Consider the following 18,423-nt stretch of genomic DNA (forward strand, 5'->3'; position numbering starts at 1 on the left):
ATAACCCTATAAAGTATTTAAGATTCAGAAACGTTACACCAGCAGCTGGATCTTGCCATCTTTGATTCAGGTGAACTGTCCCATGGGCTTCATTCAGTGGGACTATTTGTATGAATAAGGGCTACTCATGTTAGGAAGGACTTGCATGATTGGGGCCTTTACATCTCTTATTGCAATAAAATCCAAATCAGCAAACCCTGGGAAATATCATGGTCAATAACACTGATTGTGACCCTAATTGTACTGAGTCTTTATAATGCATAGGCAAGTGCACGGCACCTTTTATCTGTATGTAAGTTACAATGATTGGCCCTGAACCTTCACTGAATTCCTTGCAGGCATTGACTGTGATGGGGGCTCCAACCAACATGAAGTCAAGATCTGCTTGCAGGATCAGGGCTGCAAACATTAAGTTTTCAATCCTAGATCATTTGGAGACAATTCCATGCTCCATTTGCTCCCCAGTGTTGCTGCCTGGCTGTATTTTGTACTTGTGAAACCCCACTGATTGGGAGGGGGAGCCAGGATAGCTGCAACACTGCATATGACAGATATGGTGCTATAGATCAGCTTGGGAGGATTCGATTTTTACTGGGAAATGTCGATTTCACCGTACATACACAAACTGAGGAAACAATATCCCCATCGATACTAGCCAGGCAAAGCAAGAATCATAGACTTTCAGGGTTGGAAGGGACCTCAGGAGGTCATCTAGTCCAACCCCCTGCTCAAAGCACAATGCATCCGATGAAGTGAGCTGTAGCTCACGAAAGCTTATGCTCTAATAAATTTGTTAGTCTCTAAGGTGCCACAAGTCCTCCTTTTCTTTTTGAGAATTTAGAGCTTGATTTAAGGCTATTGCCTCGGTATCTTTCGACAGGTGACACTGACACTGCATCAAGAAAAGGAGGACTTGTGGCACCTTAGAGACTCAGATGTTCTTGTTAACTGTTGGAAATAGCCTACCTTGCTTGTCACCATGAAAGGTTTTCCTCCTCCCCCCCCGTGATGGCTCATCTTAAGTGATCATTCTCCTTACAGTGTGTATGATAAAACCCAATGTTTCATGTTCTCTGTGTGTGTATATCAATTTCCCCACTGTATTTTCCACCAAATGCATCCGATGAAGTGAGCTGGAGCTCACAAAAGCTTATGCTCTAATAAATTTGTTAGTCTCTAAGGTGCCACAGGTCCTCCTTTTCTTTTTGAGAATTTAGAGCTTGATTTAAGGCTATTGCCTCGGTATCTTTGGACAGGTGACACTGACACTGCATCAAGAAAAGGAGGACTTGGGGCACCTTAGAGACTAACACATTTAGTCTCTAAGGTGCCCCAAGTCCTCCTTTTCTTTTTGCGAATACAGACCCACAGGGCTGCTACTCTGAAACCTGGCATTATGCATGACACCGCATGGTCACAGTTAACCCTTTTTGCAGCTCAGCTGTGAGGTGCTCGTTACTGTCCGACCATTGCGCATTGTTTGATGCCCCCCGCCCCACAATTGGCAGCGTTCACATCAATACAAATCGGGCGAGCGTGTGACCCTGCTTAAAAGCCAACATCGAGCTGATCCGCGCCCAGGGGAAACAATCGGCATCGCGTTGGGCCAAGCCCGAGCACTCGCCGGGATTTAGCCAAGGCCCCCAGGGCTGAGCGTGCGCCGGGGGCTTGCCGGGGCTGGGGGCCTGGCACCTCCCGGCTTGCCGCGCCCCTTCTGAAAGTTTAAAAAAATAATAATAATAATAATAATTTTTTTTTTTTTGCCTTGAGCCTTCTGCGCCTCTTCTCATGACAAATGAAGCCCCGCCAGGGACCTTGCACGGGCCCCCCCCCCCAGGAAAAGGGCAGAGAGAGGGGGCTGCACGGGGCGAGCGGGGCCCAGCGAGCGAGCGAGCGTGGAGGGGGGGAAGACGCCGCCAAGGCGCCCCCTGGCGGTTCTCCCGGGCTGCCTGCCAGGCACAGGGAAGATCCGGCTCCGGGAGGCAGGTGAGCGGCGGGGCGGGCGGGTGCCCACGGAGCCGGGCTCGGCGCGGCTGGAGGGAGCCAGCCCCCCCCCCGCCCAGGGTGGTCCCGGGCTGGGGAGGTGGAAAGCCCCGGGTCCCCTCCCCTGCGCCTGCGCGCTCCTCGCCCGGCTGGTCCTTGTGCTCAACCAACAGCGGAGCCTGGCCCTGGGGCGGCAGCGGCAGGAGGCGGAGGCGGAGGCGGGATCACCCCCGTAGCGCCCCCCCCCAGCCCGGCCCGCGGGCCGGCTCTCCCCAGGCGCCCCGCGGTCAGCATGCCTTGGCTGGGGAGCGGGGCGGCGGGCAGCGGGCTGCCTGGATGCCGCTGCTCCTAGCTGGGCAGCCCCGGCACGAAAGAGACCGAGGGGAGGTGAGTCAGGGGCTCCTTTTGCAAGGGGGGGGGGGGGGTCGCGCTGCTAGGGGGCCGCTGGGGGGAGGAGGTGTCTGGAGGCAGGTTTGGGGGAGGAGGATGGGGGGGGGGGGGTTCCTGCCATTCCTCAGCTGACAGGGCGCAGCCCCCACCTGCTTTGGCAGCCGCAAACTTTTAATTTTTTTTTTTATTCCCTTTCATGTGGGGACAAAGGGGGCTCGGCCGCGGGGTGTGGGGTGATTCTGGGGCTGGCTGTGGAAGGACACCGGGGTTGCTTGGTGTGGGTGTGGATATGGGAGTGTGGCTCTGCATGCATGTAAATATTTGCCATGGCTAGTTCTCCCTGTGTGGCTCTGTTGGGGGGGGGGGGTGTATCTTGGTTGCCTTTGCATGTATATTTCTTTGTGTGTCTCCCTCTGTGTGCGTGTTGTGGGTCTGTTTGTGTTACTCCGTGTGTGTGCGCGTGGGGCGGGGGGGGGGTGTATAATGGGAGCGACGCCAGCAGTGAGACAGGCTAGATGCATGTGTGTATTTGTGTATTTCTTTATGTGTTTATGGGTCTGTTGTTTCTCTGTGTATATATGTTTGCAGCCCTGTGCTCCTGATACATGTGGTTCCTTGTCTCTCCCTGTTAAGAGCTGTGTGGGTGGATTGCTTTCTCAAGTAGACATGGGGCTGTATTTTGATGAGCTGAGGGGATTCACATATGCAGCTGGGACATGACACTCCACTCCCTGCTGCTCCGTCACAGCCCCCAGGGACTCCATCCTATGCCTCACTAGCAGATTAAAAAGTGACCTGTGTGCTGTATTCAACAGAAGAGCAAGGAGGTGGGGAAGGGGTGTTATTGTTTTGATGGTTGCTCTTTCTGTGCATGTACCACAAACAGCTGAGGTGACGCTCGGGTCACTAATGGGCATGAACGATGAGTTATTGCGAGGCATGTTGAAATCAACTCCGGGAGATGAAAGGATTTGGAATCTCCCCAAGAGGCAAAATGAGCTGGTGCTGGCTGCATCTTTATTCTTATGATGGAAGGGTATTTGTGAGAGTGTGGCATATACAGGGGACACTTTCCCCACTTGACTGAGGACAGGGCTGCTGTTTTCCTTATCTTTGCCTTCTACTTCTGTGAGTATCAATAGAAAAAGCGATCTTCCATATCTTTAAGATGCCTGTGAAGACAACACATTTTGATAAGGGAGTGGCTCCTACAAAACGTAAATACCTGCCTATGTAGAGATGAACCCCCAAGATGTTTTCCTTCTTGGAAACCATGGTAGTGCCCTGTCCGTAGAAAAGGTTTCAATGCATAAAGCCAGATCCACAGCTTGTCTGAATCAATGTCACACCACTGACTTGAATGGAACTATTCCGATTGACATCTGCTGAGCCTCTGGCCTAGTCTCTCTTTTAAATGGGACAGCATGTGAAGGGAATACTTCTGATGATAGGAAGAAACTACCTGGCTCCTGTAGTGGAAGGAAAAGAAAGGGCGGATTTGGGATTCACATCAATGACCCAAAGAGAGGAAGGGAAGTGCGTCTGAGCAGTGGATACCGTGTTTCTATTCCTGTATTCCCCCACCTGTTTCTTCCCAAGTTGTTCCCTTGCAACATACGTCTGTTTCACATGTTGAAACATACCACACATTGAGGCAGTATATAATGGATAACCCAAATTCTCAAAAATAAATGTCAAAACAGAGACCGCCACCATCCTAAATCCCATGTTCAACATTCAACAATGGACCTGATTCTGCATCTCTTGCGTAGCCAAAACTCTCATTGGCTTAAATGTGCAGGGAATGCAGAACTGGGCCCTGGATATTGTAAAAACCTCCATGCATCTGAAGAAGTGGGTTTTTTACCACGAAAGCTTATGCCTAAATAAATCTGTTAGTCTTTAAGGTGCCACCGGACTCCTTGTTGTTTTTGTAAGAACCTTCACTCTGTGTGGGGACAGATGGGATTTTTTTCACCTCTCCTCCTTGAGGGAACTTATTTTCTTCTAATTTTAGGGAAAGGTGTGCAAGTCCCACTGGATGGGTGCATTAGAAATACTTATGGTGGACATAATTGTGCCCTGGTCCTACACAGCAGAGTATGGGGTCCCGGTGCAGATTTTGGGGATGGTTGCATTGGACAGACAGACTGCACGTGGCTCTGCCTGACAGGCTGTCCAGCACTGCCGTCTACGCAGAAAGGGGGCTGGAGTGTGCTATCTTCTGTAAATGTCTGATGCAGTTTCTCTGTCTGTGGCAGTTAGGAAATATTTAGAAATGAGTCAGGAGATCAGTCAAAGAGAAACTTCCATGCTAAGAGAAGGAAGCTTTGAAAATACATTTAATCACAACATAACTCTATTAGCTTTTCATGTATCATTCCCTAATTTTCTTTGCTAGCTTTGCTAGTCATCCAAGACTTTTTTAAATTTTTAAAAAAAAATTTGTCTCACAGCTCTTTTTCCCCCTCCTTCCTACTTCATCCGGCAGCAAGAGTCTGGATGTGGAATTTTGTGAAATCTCCAGCATTTCCATAACAACAAGCTGTGATGTTGTTACAGAATCAAGTAGAATATTTTTTAGTTTAGATATTCCCCTTGTTAGAGATTTCTCAGTTACAAAAGTCTGGTTTTCATGAGTTTTCTTGTGTAACTAATAAAATAGCAATAACGATAATAATATTTAGCAATTATATAGCACTCTTATCGGCCCAATCTTGCACTGTTCCCACAGGATTGGATCCTCACATTGAGTCTATTGGCCCTAGTGGGGCTCTGAGAGATGTAAGGGTCCTCTTACACAAAACTGTAGAATTGGGCTCTTAAAGTAGTGTGCAAAAATTAATCAATTGCATATAGTTAATTTTTGTTTACAGACGGTCATGCTGTATTTCACCTATGAATGTACAGGAAGTATTCAGGAAGCACATTAGTAATGGTTAGAATTGGTTTCTAAAATGTGCATTTTAAAAGTCAGCATTTCTTACTTTGCCATCGGAATAGAATCTTAGTTTATTAAATTTGGAGATCGGTTCTGATTTCATTTTCTACTGAGAGAAAGTTTGGGGGATAGGAGAGAGGGAAGGGAAGGGAAGCAAATATCTTTCAAAATCCAGCAGAGGAGGATAGAGAGTCCATATTGCTTTTTCTGTGAGATAATGTTTTTCAAGGGAAATACCTTCAAGATTATACTTATTTTTTCCCCCTAAGGACCGTACTTTTTTTTGAGAATTACAGCAGTAAAACAAGGAAAAATTCTGAGATTTTGGTGACATTATAAAGCACTTGAGCTTCCCTCTTCTGGGTTATGTCAAGAGTAACTCTGAAGAGAATTAAATTCTATTCTCAATTATAGTCATGCAAACCTAATGAAGTTAGTGGCGTTGTGTAGTGTGAGAACAAGGTGGTCATCTCCTAAAAGGTGAGAGGACGTTCAGCTTCTCTTGGGTCAAATCTTGAAGTCCTCTTGCTCAGTTTTTATTCAGTCCTTATGCAGGTAAAAGTCCCATGTGATTCAATGAGGAGTGAGTCCAAGATTTGTCCCATTTACTTTGATGGGAGACCCATGCTTAGCTCCTTTTAGAATTTGGCTCATTGATCTCTTGGTGTCCTAATCATATGAGGTCCTTCAAGTCTCATAGAATTCAATGGAAACAGGGTGTTCAGTTACTTGCAGGACCTGGCTCTCTATCTGTCTACATTCTGTGTTCTGGAAACCCAATATTGAAGTCTAGACGTAGGCAAAGCTTTCATTGACTCTAATAGGAGTTTTGCCTGTGCAAGGACTGTAGAATCTGGGTATGAATACTGTACAATATCTGTGCACTCAGTTCTGTATTCGTTGCATATCCAGAACTCCCTTTGACTTCAATATCTTTTTATGACTATCCATTTTGGGGGGATTTTTTTGCATTTTTTTAAATGTTGTACGTATTATTGCTTCAATGTGAAACTGGTGTAACAACTTGTTTATATATTCTGTACATATGCATATTTACATGTTTTATACAGTATATTCATTGTCTTTGATTAGCCCTGGAGTGCAACGGCATTTATTGTAAACATGTGCTGTGTCCCCCTCCAATATCTTGCCTTCAGAACATTGCTGAAACTACAACTGTACTAGTTCTGAAGATTTTATACGTGTGTGTGTGTGTGTGTGTGTGTGTGTGTAAAAGTTTTCAGTTAAATGTTTTGATCCTGCAACTCTTATTCCCATGAATGATCTAGAGTCACACCAGTAGGGTGTTAATTCATGTGAGTAAGGCTTAAAAGACTTGGCCCCCCCGTCACGCGTTTTTCAGAAGGATTGTTTGGGTTGCTTATCAGTTATTGGGTACCATTCCCACAAATATTCATCTTTTGGAATCCTTAAAATGTGTATCCTAAGGCTGTTTTCCATGGGTAGGGTGATGCAAAACAGCCTCTGTGTAAACTGGTATCAGTCCCTGTTTTAATTGGCCCATTTCTTGGTGTCTCCTCCTACCCAGCATAAAAATATAGGCTACATTTAGGCATATTTCAATGCACCCTATGCTGCCATGAAAATGCAAGATTGAACCTTTTGCTTGGGGCTTCCCCAGACATCTGTAATAATGAAGTGCAGCAACGCACATCCATGGGGGGGGGGGGAAACACTGAGGTTCTTGTGATATTCTGAAATGTGTATGTAGCTTTTATTTTTCACAAATACATGCCTTGTATTTATCCCATCTTCCAGTGCTTCCCCCGAGAGACAAGGTAATGTTCTTTATCCAAATGGAGCTTACACGAATAGGCGTATTTATATTTAAAAGTATGGAGCTTTGCTAGTGCAATATGTAGGGCATCTTATTATAGTTTCTGATTTGTCATGTACAGCTGAGATCTTTCGGATTACATTAAAAATAATACAGAAGAAGTGATTGAAGATATAATTAGCTGGAAAGGGAGAGAGAACAAAATGTAATAGACAGAGGTTTGATCAGTTATCCCACAAGCTTAGTGCTCCATCATTATTCTATCTCCTAGTCAGCCCTAGAAGTAGCTTCCAGGCAGACCCTCATGCACAAATGTACTAATCAGCTATCTAACGCACTCTCTCTAGGGGCCCAAGAAATGGAATAAATGCAAAACCTTGCAATTCACACCAGCACTGACAAATAGAATGGTGTCTGCAAGGTTTATATGTCTTTTTATATTTTTGATAAAAGTTAACCATAATTTCTTTGGCCTAAAAGAAAGGTTTCTGTTTGTTTTTAGATGTCACTTTTACTTACAACAGGCAGGGCGGCTAAACTGCTGTTCTTCCTACATTCTTTCAAATGAGTTGTTTGAATAGCCCTTCAAATTTAAGACATCTCTTTCAATCTTTGTTTCCTCTTTGCAATGATGTAACAAGCAAAGAAAACATCTGAGGGCCAGTTCCTGCAGGCATTGCTCAGAAAGATCTCCCGTGGAGGAGAAATATTAGTGGCACCTATTATTACTAGCAAAGATACAGGTTTCATAGTAGCAGCCGTGTTAGTCTGTATTCGCAAAAAGAAAAGGAGTACTTGTGGCACCTTAGAGACTAACAAATTTATTAGAGCGTAAGCTTTCGTGAGCTACAGCTCACAATGCATCCGATGAAGTGAGCTGTAGCTCACGAAAGCTTATGCTCTAATAAATTTGTTAGTCTCTAAGGTAGCAAAGATACAGTTTGCCAAACTCCTAGAATAAAATGACAACACGAGTGGCCTGGGGTGCAGTACACTGACTCCTAGTTTACTATCTTTGCTTTAGAAGAATTTGGTCATTTAAAAAAATTCATAGGTGATTAGACTCATCATGTGGTCCATGGTGCCACTTCAGTCCCATCTAACCCTATTTTGAGTACTTGTGGCACCTTAGAGACTAACAAATTTATTTGAGCATAAGCTTTTATGAGCTAAAGCTCGCTTCAAGTACTCCTTTTCTTTTTGCAAATACAGACTAACACGGCTGCTACTCTGAAACCTATTTTGAGTGAGGCTTAGGTGATGCATAAGCCTTGGGCTAGACTCTGCGCTGGGATGAATTTCATCCATGATGGTTCCTGCAAGCGATTCCATGTGAGCAAATGTTTATGCCCGCTTGAAGCCCCACTGAATCAAGGGGACTCTGCATGGGCTCAGGATTCTGCCCACCCAGAGCAGCTGGTCTAAGTGGGGCCATGTTCAGTAACGTCACTGAGATCCTACCACAGCAATTACAATTCAAAGGTGTTTCTTTCTTGGGATTATTTTTTTAATTATCACTGTGAGACACCAGTGAGCTAAACAAGGTCAGAATTCTGGTCCAGCGACCCTGAGTTCAGATAAATAAACCCAAATCTGATGGAAATTGCATCACATTCCACTTCATGCTTCTGTCACCCACATTTGTAACATATTCACAGAAAACAAGATGAAGTACATTTGTTTTCTACAAGTACAATAATTTATTCTATTTGTTTAGTAATTGCTTTTCTATTTGCATTTTGTATTTTGTGCAGTAACTGATTTTTCTACTTGTTGAGACCCTCTTCTACATTCATTGTACATGGGCGTCCTGCAAAGTTTAAACTAAAGGGAAATTATAGCTCTCTCTTTTGAAGCTGGCTAAGGTATTCAGTAGGAAACTTGGCTTGGTTTTATAAAAGTTTGCCAGGATTTCTGGGGACTCCAATGGACAGCTGTTTATGGGGAAGGAGAGGAGAAGTAGCGGGATGGAGACTCATCATAACACAATACATCTTTTCTTCCCTGCAGATTCAGTGGAGCAAGATGTGTTGCCATTTTTAAACGTAATCCAGAATTGACCTGGAGTAGAAATAGCATATCTGCACAAAAACAGTTAGAAAAGCTGTTCTGATATTCTCCTGCAGGAATCTGGTTGCTAATAGATCAAACGTAATGCTGGTTCTCTGACATGCTTCTTCTCATTCCTACCTGTTAAACTGGACTTGTGCCAACTCATAAAATATGATGCCAACTTCATCAAGCAAAAGTGTCAGCATAATAGAGGAAAGTGTGAAAAATTCAGTCACTCTAAGAAGATCACCATAATGCAAAGCAAAACAGGTGCCATTTGCTTCATTATAAGAATCACATCTGTTGGCATTTCTGGGCATTTTACCATTGATGAATTCCTCCCTGCTCTATTTCTTTTTTTCAATGTAAGTGCTCAGAATTCTGCAGGCAGAGCAGGAAATATATGTGCACATTTTGAACGAGGCCAATTGCACATCTTCCTAATGTGCCACAGGGGATTTCTAAGACAAACCAAGATTTTTAATAAGCTACAGAGTCTTTCTACTCTTGGGCACCAGTTGGAATGAGGACTAGGTTGCCAAGAACTGCAAGTGAACACCTAATTGGTGTTGGGTCACCCTTACAGTATGAATTAATGGTTTCAGATGCTAGTAGACAGATATCTGCATCATAAAACCTGCCATTAGTTGGCACCTTTCATGGCAGAGAGGACAAGGGCTGGTTTTGCATAAAGTTGATCACTGTCAATTTTTAAATCAAGATTGGATGTTTTTCTAAAGGAATTATTTTGGGGAAGTTCAATGCCCTGTGTTACGTAGGAGGTCAGACTAGATGATCCCTTCTTACCTTGGAATCTATGAACTGTGCAGCCTTTCATTCTCAGAGCTGCTTCTTCAAGGACCAGGCTGAGACAGATCTGGGTAGGGTGGGGAATTATTTACTGCTGCTGTTCATACTGTACTTGAGCTTCTGGATCAAAAGACACTAGTCTCTAACAGTATCATTCTGGCACTGTCTTTACTCTAGGGAAGTACAGGTCTCCCCTGTGGAAGTGTAAGTCACAGACTGGTGAAGTTTCACAATGTTGCATCACTACACCTCCGTCATCTTGAGCAGGCATTTAATTTTATTTAAAGAGGCACGAGGAGATGTGCCAACGTACAGTTTATCTGCCCTTAATGGGTTTTCATGATTATCGACGTCTCTTCGGAGATCAATAGGATAAAAGCACAATTCAGGAAAGCCATAGCTTCCTGAGGCCTTAGCTAAGGCAAACAAAAGGGCTGTAGCCTATATCTGCCCTATCGTGTGCCTTGAGTCCATTTGCCACAACCACTTTGAGTAAGATTTGGGGAGCTATCACCTGCATCTGTCTCAGCTTTGTGGCTGCAGTGTCATAGAGTGTGTTAAGGAACAAACACCAGAGGTGAAGGAGCTCATAGCAGGATTCTGCGGCACCTCCAGCATTCCCAGTATGTCGTGGGTTGGGGACTGCACCCACATGGCAACTGTGACACTTCCGAAAGGTTAAGTGGCAGGGAGTCATCACAAGCATTGTTACAGCAGTGACTAAAGATAGGCCATCATGCATATAAGGTAGCCAAATTCAGTGCTTCTGCTTCTGCTCTCATGCTCACACAATACATGAAACCAATGACCCATATATTTGAGAAATAATGAGGAAAACTTCTGACATCTAATATTAGATAAGGGCACAGGCAGTTGAAAGGAAAGTGAACGAGAGATCTGATGTCCCACTCAGACTTGATCATTCTTTATTGAGAAATGGCTTATGGCCACATGCATCTATCCTGCCAACCCAGCTTAGGACAGACATCATACACATATCTAATACAGCACCTGAGCCCACCCACAGTATATCATTAGGTTCAATTCAGGGATACTGAAAATGAATTGTACAGAACTTACATCATCTGGCCAAGATGTATGAAATATGTTTGTTACATACTGGCAGTGCACTGGGTTTCAGCAGGGAAAAGAGTTTCCCTGCAGCAGGAGGGTATCTTGTATGAGGAGTTGTTGGAGAGAGATCCCATATTGGTTCTTCATTCACAACAAGGCAAAGGCAATTTTGACTAGATCTGGTTGGGAAATGGTTTTGTTGTTGTTGGTTTTTGGTTCCCCCTCCTCTTCCCCATGGAAAATGTTAATTTTCCACAAAAAAGTGAAACTCCAAAAGATTTTCAGCCCCAGACTGCTCAAAACTGAATTTTCAGCAAAAAAAAAAATGGTTTTCTGGTGAAAATTTTCATTTAACCAAAAAACAAAGTTTTCATTAAAAAAAAAAAACTTGACAGAAAATTTCAACCAGCCTTAACTTTGACTCATTTGAAACCTATTTCTCCTGCATTAAGTGCTTTTATTTTGTTGTGATTTTTTCTTTGCTTTCTTTCGGAAAGAATCCATGTGCCATTCCTGTCTCCTGAGTTTAGCAGAGAAGTTGTGCTCCTTACTTTTTGATCTCTGGAGCAATAGTTGATATGGGGTTCTTGAGATAGTACGAAGAGACAAGAGACCCTAGAAGATGTACCATGACCCCAGCTATTTGATTTGTATCTATTTGTGTTCATTAACTTAAGTTCCATGATCAGATCTTTCTAGGTGGTCTCACGTGTCTAGTGAAAATGTAGTGATACAGAACTCATAAAGACCATTTATTATTGCCAGCCAGGTTGCATGACGCTTCAGTCACACTGCTAACTTCTACTGGTACATTTTCTTCTCTTAGCAGAAAGGGAAGCAGGCAACTTGGGGATCAACAGAGAAGCAGCTGAATGAGTAGGAAATGGATGATTGTCAAATGCAATCCCTCCAAAAGATTATAATGGTTGCGTATCATGTGCATAGAACTTGTTACATATGGGAATAGAGTGTAGAGCAGAGACTGTTCCGCCATTACTCAGAGGCTTTTGAATTGAATGTTTTGATTTTTAGCAGGGAACACCGTTCCTAGAAACACTGGAGCTCATTTTCCCCAATGGTACGATCTTGAAAATGCATGTCAGCCATGCCAGAATGAAAAACCCAAGTACATATTACATCATACTGGCTCACAATGGTCCCTTCCGATTTTGGAATCAATGAATCAATGGATCTATGAATTACTGTCCCTCTATAGCTCATGCTATGTTTGTTCACAAAACATGGGCAAAAGGCTTTGGGCTTACCGGTGTCTTCCCAGCATTGATAGATTTACATGTACTGCCTCGTAAATCTGCATTTTTCAGTATATAAAGATCTGCAGCTAAGAGTAGCCCACCCAGTCTAAAACCCATCTTTTTGGAAGCAATATTGACAGTGTGTTTTAAGAAGAAGGGGTGGAAAAAAGCCATTATTGGATCAGCTAACCCATTTGTAGCAGGATCCCATTCAATAATCTCGTGCAGCCTGGTAAGCACTTACAGAACATCCAGAAAAATTAATTACACTGCCTATTTCATTATTTATCAAATGACGAGTGCTTTGTGTTCCATTTCAGGTTAGACAAAATGACTTTGTGGAGGGTGTGAGCACAATATGTGGTGTGTGTTCTTGATAAGGGCATAAGGCAGTTTAATGATCTTATTTTGAATATTTTCCGACAGGACTTTGGGATTTATATTATTTATCGGTGGCCAAGGCTAGACGCATGTCAACATACCTCAATTTAGTTAGCAGAGTTGGGCCTAGGAGGGCATGGACTGGCAAACTGCCTTAGAAAACATTTGTGCTTAGCGGTGAGTCAGTCTGTCATACTGGCAGCATCTGAACACATTAATGCAGGTAAGCTGCCATCTTCCATAGACAGGCCTTTGTCTTTGTTCCATGTCTGTCCCTTGGGTTGCTGTAAAATTCCAAGGTAAGATCAAAGGCTGAGGAAGGAGCATAAATAAGCTTAATTCATAGTAAAATAGAGTGAAGACGATATGCAGCTGCTAAATTGAGAGCTTTATACTGTTGGCATCCCAGGCCTGGCTTGGCTTTGTCAACTTGTCAGTAATAGTATTTTTGATTTAAATTGGGGCTTTGTTTGTTAAATATTTTGAGAATTGATTGTGTATGTTTAAAGCTCATCCTAACTGTTAATTTTTAATTAACATTTCTATTTGACTAATGCTGAGGGGGGATAGGTGGTTTGTTTTTTTTAATGAGTTTATTGTTCAGAACTTTCCTTGCTTAACATGCCCTTATTTGCTTCAGTAATATCATAAAAAGAAAAGGAGTACTTGTGGCACCTTAGAGACTAACAAATTTATTTGAGCATAAGCGTTCGTGAGCTACAGCTCACTTCATTGGATGCATCCGATGAAGTGAGCTGTAGATCACGAACGCTTATGCTCAGATACATTTATTTGTCAGTCTCTAAGGTGCCACAAGTACTCCTTTTCTTTTTGCGGATATAGACGAACACGGCTGCTACTCTGAAACCAGTAATATCATAGAACTGTAGGATTAGAAGGGACTTCAAGAGGTGTCCTAGTCCAGTTCCCTGCACTCAAGTCAGGACTAAGTATTATGTAGACCAACGTTTCTCAAACTGGGGACCGCGGACCCTTGGGGGTCTCTGAGGGTACCCCAGGGGTTTCGCAGGCCCCACTGATCAACTCCTTCCCCTCCCTCCCAGCGCCTCCCGCACGCTAAAAGTCTGGCGGTGCAGCGTGGTGAAGGCAGGCTTCGTACCTGCTCCGGCTCCATGCCACTCCTGGCACGTCCTTTTGGCCCTGGGGGATGGGGGCGGGCAGGAGGTCTCTGTGTGCTCCTCTGCCCCGAGCGCCGACTCCGCAGCTCCCATTGGCTGGGAACTGCCCCACCCCTCCTGCCTAGGAGCCGCTGCCAGAGGGATTTGCAGCCAAACTCCCTGCCCCAGCCTGGTGAAAGTGAGTGAGGGTGGTGAAGGGTGGATGGAGTGAGCGGAGGCGGGGCCTCGAAGAAGGGCAGGGCAGGGGTATGGCCTTGGGGAAGGGGGCGTGGCAAGCGCTGAGCGGGGGGGTCCTCGGTTTGCTAAAGTTTGAGAACTGCTGATCTAGACCATCCCCGGCAGGTGTTTGTCTAACCTACTCTTAAAACCTTCAGTGATGGAGATTCCACAACGTCCCTAGGCAGTTTATTTCAGTGCTCAACTACCCTGACAGTGAGGAAGATTTTCTTAGATAACTGATGTTTTCTTATGTTATTAGTGTTTCCCATCCCTTTATAATAGTCAGTTTTCATTTATCTTAAAAAGTCTCCCCTCTTGCCCCCCTCTGTTTATATAATTGAACCTGCTTCTGCCTCTGGGGTCATTCTGATGGATGTATCTCAGCATCCTTAAAGATGAATTAATCTGATCATTGGATTCTTAGGCATATAACTCAGCAAGATGGCTTCAAATATCCAATGACATGCTTGTCCATCAGCGAGGTCAAGAAAAGTTGATTGCTGGATAAATTATTCCATACTCAGTTCTAAAGACTGTAGACAGGGGTGAACAACATCAGCAGCAATAAAAATGTGATCTCTTTGGGAATGGAAATTGTCTAAGAAGCTGAATAATTGTATGGGCAGAGATGCATTTAATATCAAATTGTGAATTTACCCCTGGGCGTATCTACCTTTAAATCCCATTTAAGTCCGATATGTGGATTTCATCCCTGCGCAGAGGTCTAGCGGAAGGGCTGTGTACCTTTTAAATGCCATGTAAACCCTATTAGCTTAGATCTAGTGTTGAATTTACTCTGGAGCTGGTAGAGAACAGGCACACTATTTACAGTTGTTTCATACAACATGCTATTTAAAATTTAATGTATTCTGAAATAACGCAGAACTATCGTTTAAAAGCTGCCATCCCCTCAGATTTCTATTCTAAAGAGGAGCAATTAATCATTACATGGTAGAATACAATGTACTTATTGCTAGTAGAATTATCTCTGTCTTATTGCCTTCATCATAGGACATTAGTTGGCACAAGTAATAGAAACAGGAGTAACAGAGATCCCTATTATGATAGAGCGTATAACAAGAGAAACAGGAAAGGCGGAATGATGTCTGTGGACTGTGAGTGGAAGAGCAGGCGAATGAGTTAGGGACAGTAAATTGTGTATTAATTAGAGAAGAGAAAACAGAACAATGTGGGTCCTAAGCAGAGCATGCCTCGAGCTACAGGAGAGAAAAATACATTGGTCAGGTTCACCTTCCACATTGGCTCAGTTTCAGAATGTGGGCCAAGATACTGAGCTACTGTGGTGATGAGGGCTATTTAAGTATCTGGAAAAAGAGATTATGACTGGGCCTTGCATGGCTGCTCAGGATTTGGGGGGAGATAGAAGGGATGACGTGAGGCCATGACTTTGGTGCTGCTCCAGCCTGGCCTTCAGGATGGTGCAACCTGCTCATCTTCTTACTATGGGGTTTTTGGGATCTGCTTCATCCCTCACGAGGCCTGCCCTGTCGCAGGGCAGGGCCACACTGTCCCTAATACAGGGATGAGCTAAAAGGACACTCTAGCCTGCTGTGTTCAGTCTTCTTTTTTCTCATCAATAATCTTCAGAAGCATGAAGAACTCGTGTCAGAACAAACCAGCCTTGTTTATCTCCCGGGGCTTGGCCAGATATGGAAATGAATGGAATCCCCTCTGTCAGTTACATCCTTCTCTACTGCATGTGACATTTTCCATTTTTGCTGAGTTTCGGGGTTCAGTCAGGAAAAGAATTAATGTTGTCCCTGTATTTTTATTTCAAAGAAAAAAAAATCACATGATTTTCCTTCACCAAGAATCAGAATGATATTTGCAGAATCCTCTGCCCCAATGTCACCTGTTCAGTTTCTTCTTTTTCACAAAATCCTACTTCCAACATGTACTCTCCAGGATTATCCTTAACAATCAGACCCAGAAGAGCCAGGATTTTATTTTTCCTAAGATCCATCCATTTTCTCCCCACTGGAATTTGTAAGATTTGTGGATCTGATTTGATTCTATAATTGTTATAAGTGCTGACCAGCCCACATTCCCTGTTTCATTAGAGTCTTTTTAGTTCATTTGATCTCTTGCCAGTCTTGCCTCTTTCTTTTTTTCATTTACTGTTAATGTGCCCTTGGGGCCTGATTCTGCAAACAGTTGCTAAAGGAGGTAGAAAAATCAATCTGGACTATGCACAGGAGTTAGTAAAGATACGCCTGGCGGTAATTGCAGAATCGAACAGCTGAGGAGCTCTGTTGCTTGAGCTCCCCACAGTAGCTTCCACCATTTTAGCAGCAGCCTGGAACTGGCTTTCTCAAATCCTTTGCTTTTTGATCTGGTTCAAAGCTTCCAGCAGTTTTCTTATGAGGAGATCTCTGCTGCTGAACTGAGGGAACAGGAAAGACCAGGTGGGTGAGGTAATACCTTTTATTGGGCCAACTTCTGTTGGTCAAAGAGACAAGCTCTGGAGCTATGCAGGGCTCTCCTTTTAGTTCTGAGGGAAAGAGGAGCCAGTTCTGCAGAATCTCTGCCTACGGGAGTGGCAGAATGAGCACTCAAATTTTTCAGCACTTTTCTCTTCCCTTCGGTTTTTTCCCCCCAGGCAGTCCAAGCAGTTCACAGCCCTGAACTGCTTGGGCTTCCTGGGAAAAACAACAACAAACTCCCAATGAGTTTTTTCTCTTTTTATTTTATTGAATTTTTCCTGGGAATGTATCAGGTGAGTCCCTTTGTTTTCAGTTTAAACTGATTGTTACCGAAAAATCCTGGGTTTTACAAAAAGTAGTATTCATTTTTTTTGTGATTTTTTCACCCTACTTTTCCATCATTCAAATATAGAAAAAGGACTTGTTTTATTAAGAAAATACAATGCATGGCATGAGATGTATGTATTACGACAACACAGTAGTCTGTGTGTATATACAAAGCTGCCTGTTGAAGTCAGGCTGTGTGTTAGTCTAGAAGATGCACACAATAAACAAACAGGCCCGCACGCAAATTCTGAACGTACTGATGAATCTCACGCCCACCACATACATATTTCAAGCTGTTAACAAATAATGGTTAAAAGATCTGACACACGAAACAAAAATCTGTATCGGAATATGTTTCAGACCTCGAAGTATTTGAAAGTTTTAAAAAAACAAAAACAGGCAAAAAGGATGAAGTTGAGTGTATGCGCTGCAAATGGTGTGGTCCGATTATTACACGTAAATATTTGTAGGCTAATTGCTCTAAGTCTACAACAGTAAACACTTTATTCAAGTGAAAAGTTTTCTTTGGGGATTAGAGTTCTATTGTTTTCTTAAACTAAGCGGTGGCGTTGTGTTTTGAGTTCTGTTTTAGTCCCGCAGCAAACCACACTGATGCTTTGATGAATGGAATTCAACCTACTGAATACTACTTTCCCCCTGATCTTCCATCCACCAAAATAAACCAATATTTACCCAGAAAAATTAATAGTTTTTCCCCACCAATTTTCACCTGCTTTTGTTGTCGTAGTAATAAACACTGATACATTCCCAGGAAAAATTCAATAAAATAAAAAGAGAAAACGAAAGGCCCAATGCATAGGTCACATGCTGCCTCTCTGCATAAGGGAGAATTTCACCCAGTGTGAATGGTGTTCACCTGTCCCTCCACTGCTAGTTCACAGAGGTGAGCAATGAGGTCAGAGGAACTCAGACTCTCAGTTGCTCTATTTCTTTGAACGATACCTTTTGTTTCGTCAAAGGGGGATCTCCACTGTGCTGGTAGAGGCCCTTGAATAACTCTTGGTCATCAGTGAAGTCCTAAGGATGAAAAAGAGACACCAAAAATAAATTACAAACTGAAAAATGTAGGCATCGCCGTAAAGTGTCGGTATTTCAGATAATATATTGTGCCTTTTGAGGTTGTTTCTTCCATGATTCGGAGGAGCTGTGCTTTGAGACTTTTTCTTTATTACAGCGGCATCTCTTTCATAGTTGCACAATATTTGTCAGATCCTGATCCCCTTGAAGTTAATGGCAAAACTCCCATTGACTTTCGTGGAGCCAAAGTTTGACTCAGTATGTGCAGGTGTTTGACATGTAATGCCAACTACTAACCAGGCATGATTATTTGCACTGAACATGAGTTTTGTCTTGCATAGGAAGATGATTATTAATTTAGGACCTGATCCTGCTCCACGGGGAAGTCAGTGGGTGTATTGCCATTGAGTTCAGTGGAGCTGGATTGGACCAGGGATTGCTGAAATATTTCACTTTTCAATTTCCATGCATGTTTTCATCTCATTTACACAAAGTCCCCTTCACAGTGCAACCCTTAGTATTATTTATTTATAGGTATTTTTGTTGTACTCATCACCACTGAATGTGAATG

At 43.4% G+C, this 18,423-nt stretch overlaps 1 protein-coding gene across 3 annotated transcripts in view; it reads left to right on the plus strand.

Annotated features, from left to right (window-relative positions):
• The first annotated feature begins 1,864 nt into the window (after positions 1-1,864).
• The window catches only part of PLPPR1 (phospholipid phosphatase related 1), a 194,627-nt gene continuing 178,068 nt past the window's right edge, over positions 1,865-18,423 (plus strand). The window contains exon 1 of one of the 3 annotated variants that reach the window (XM_038403876.2): positions 1,865-1,986. The gene's annotated coding sequence lies outside the window, so the exon portion shown is untranslated. Of the gene's footprint in view, positions 1,987-2,136; positions 2,371-18,423 lie in introns of those variants that run through there. The other 2 variants (XM_038403875.1, XM_043514958.1) reach the window with 2 other exon arrangements.

Source organism: Dermochelys coriacea, chromosome 5 (assembly GCF_009764565.3).
Source record: "Dermochelys coriacea isolate rDerCor1 chromosome 5, rDerCor1.pri.v4, whole genome shotgun sequence".
Taxonomy (NCBI): domain Eukaryota; kingdom Metazoa; phylum Chordata; order Testudines; family Dermochelyidae; genus Dermochelys; species Dermochelys coriacea.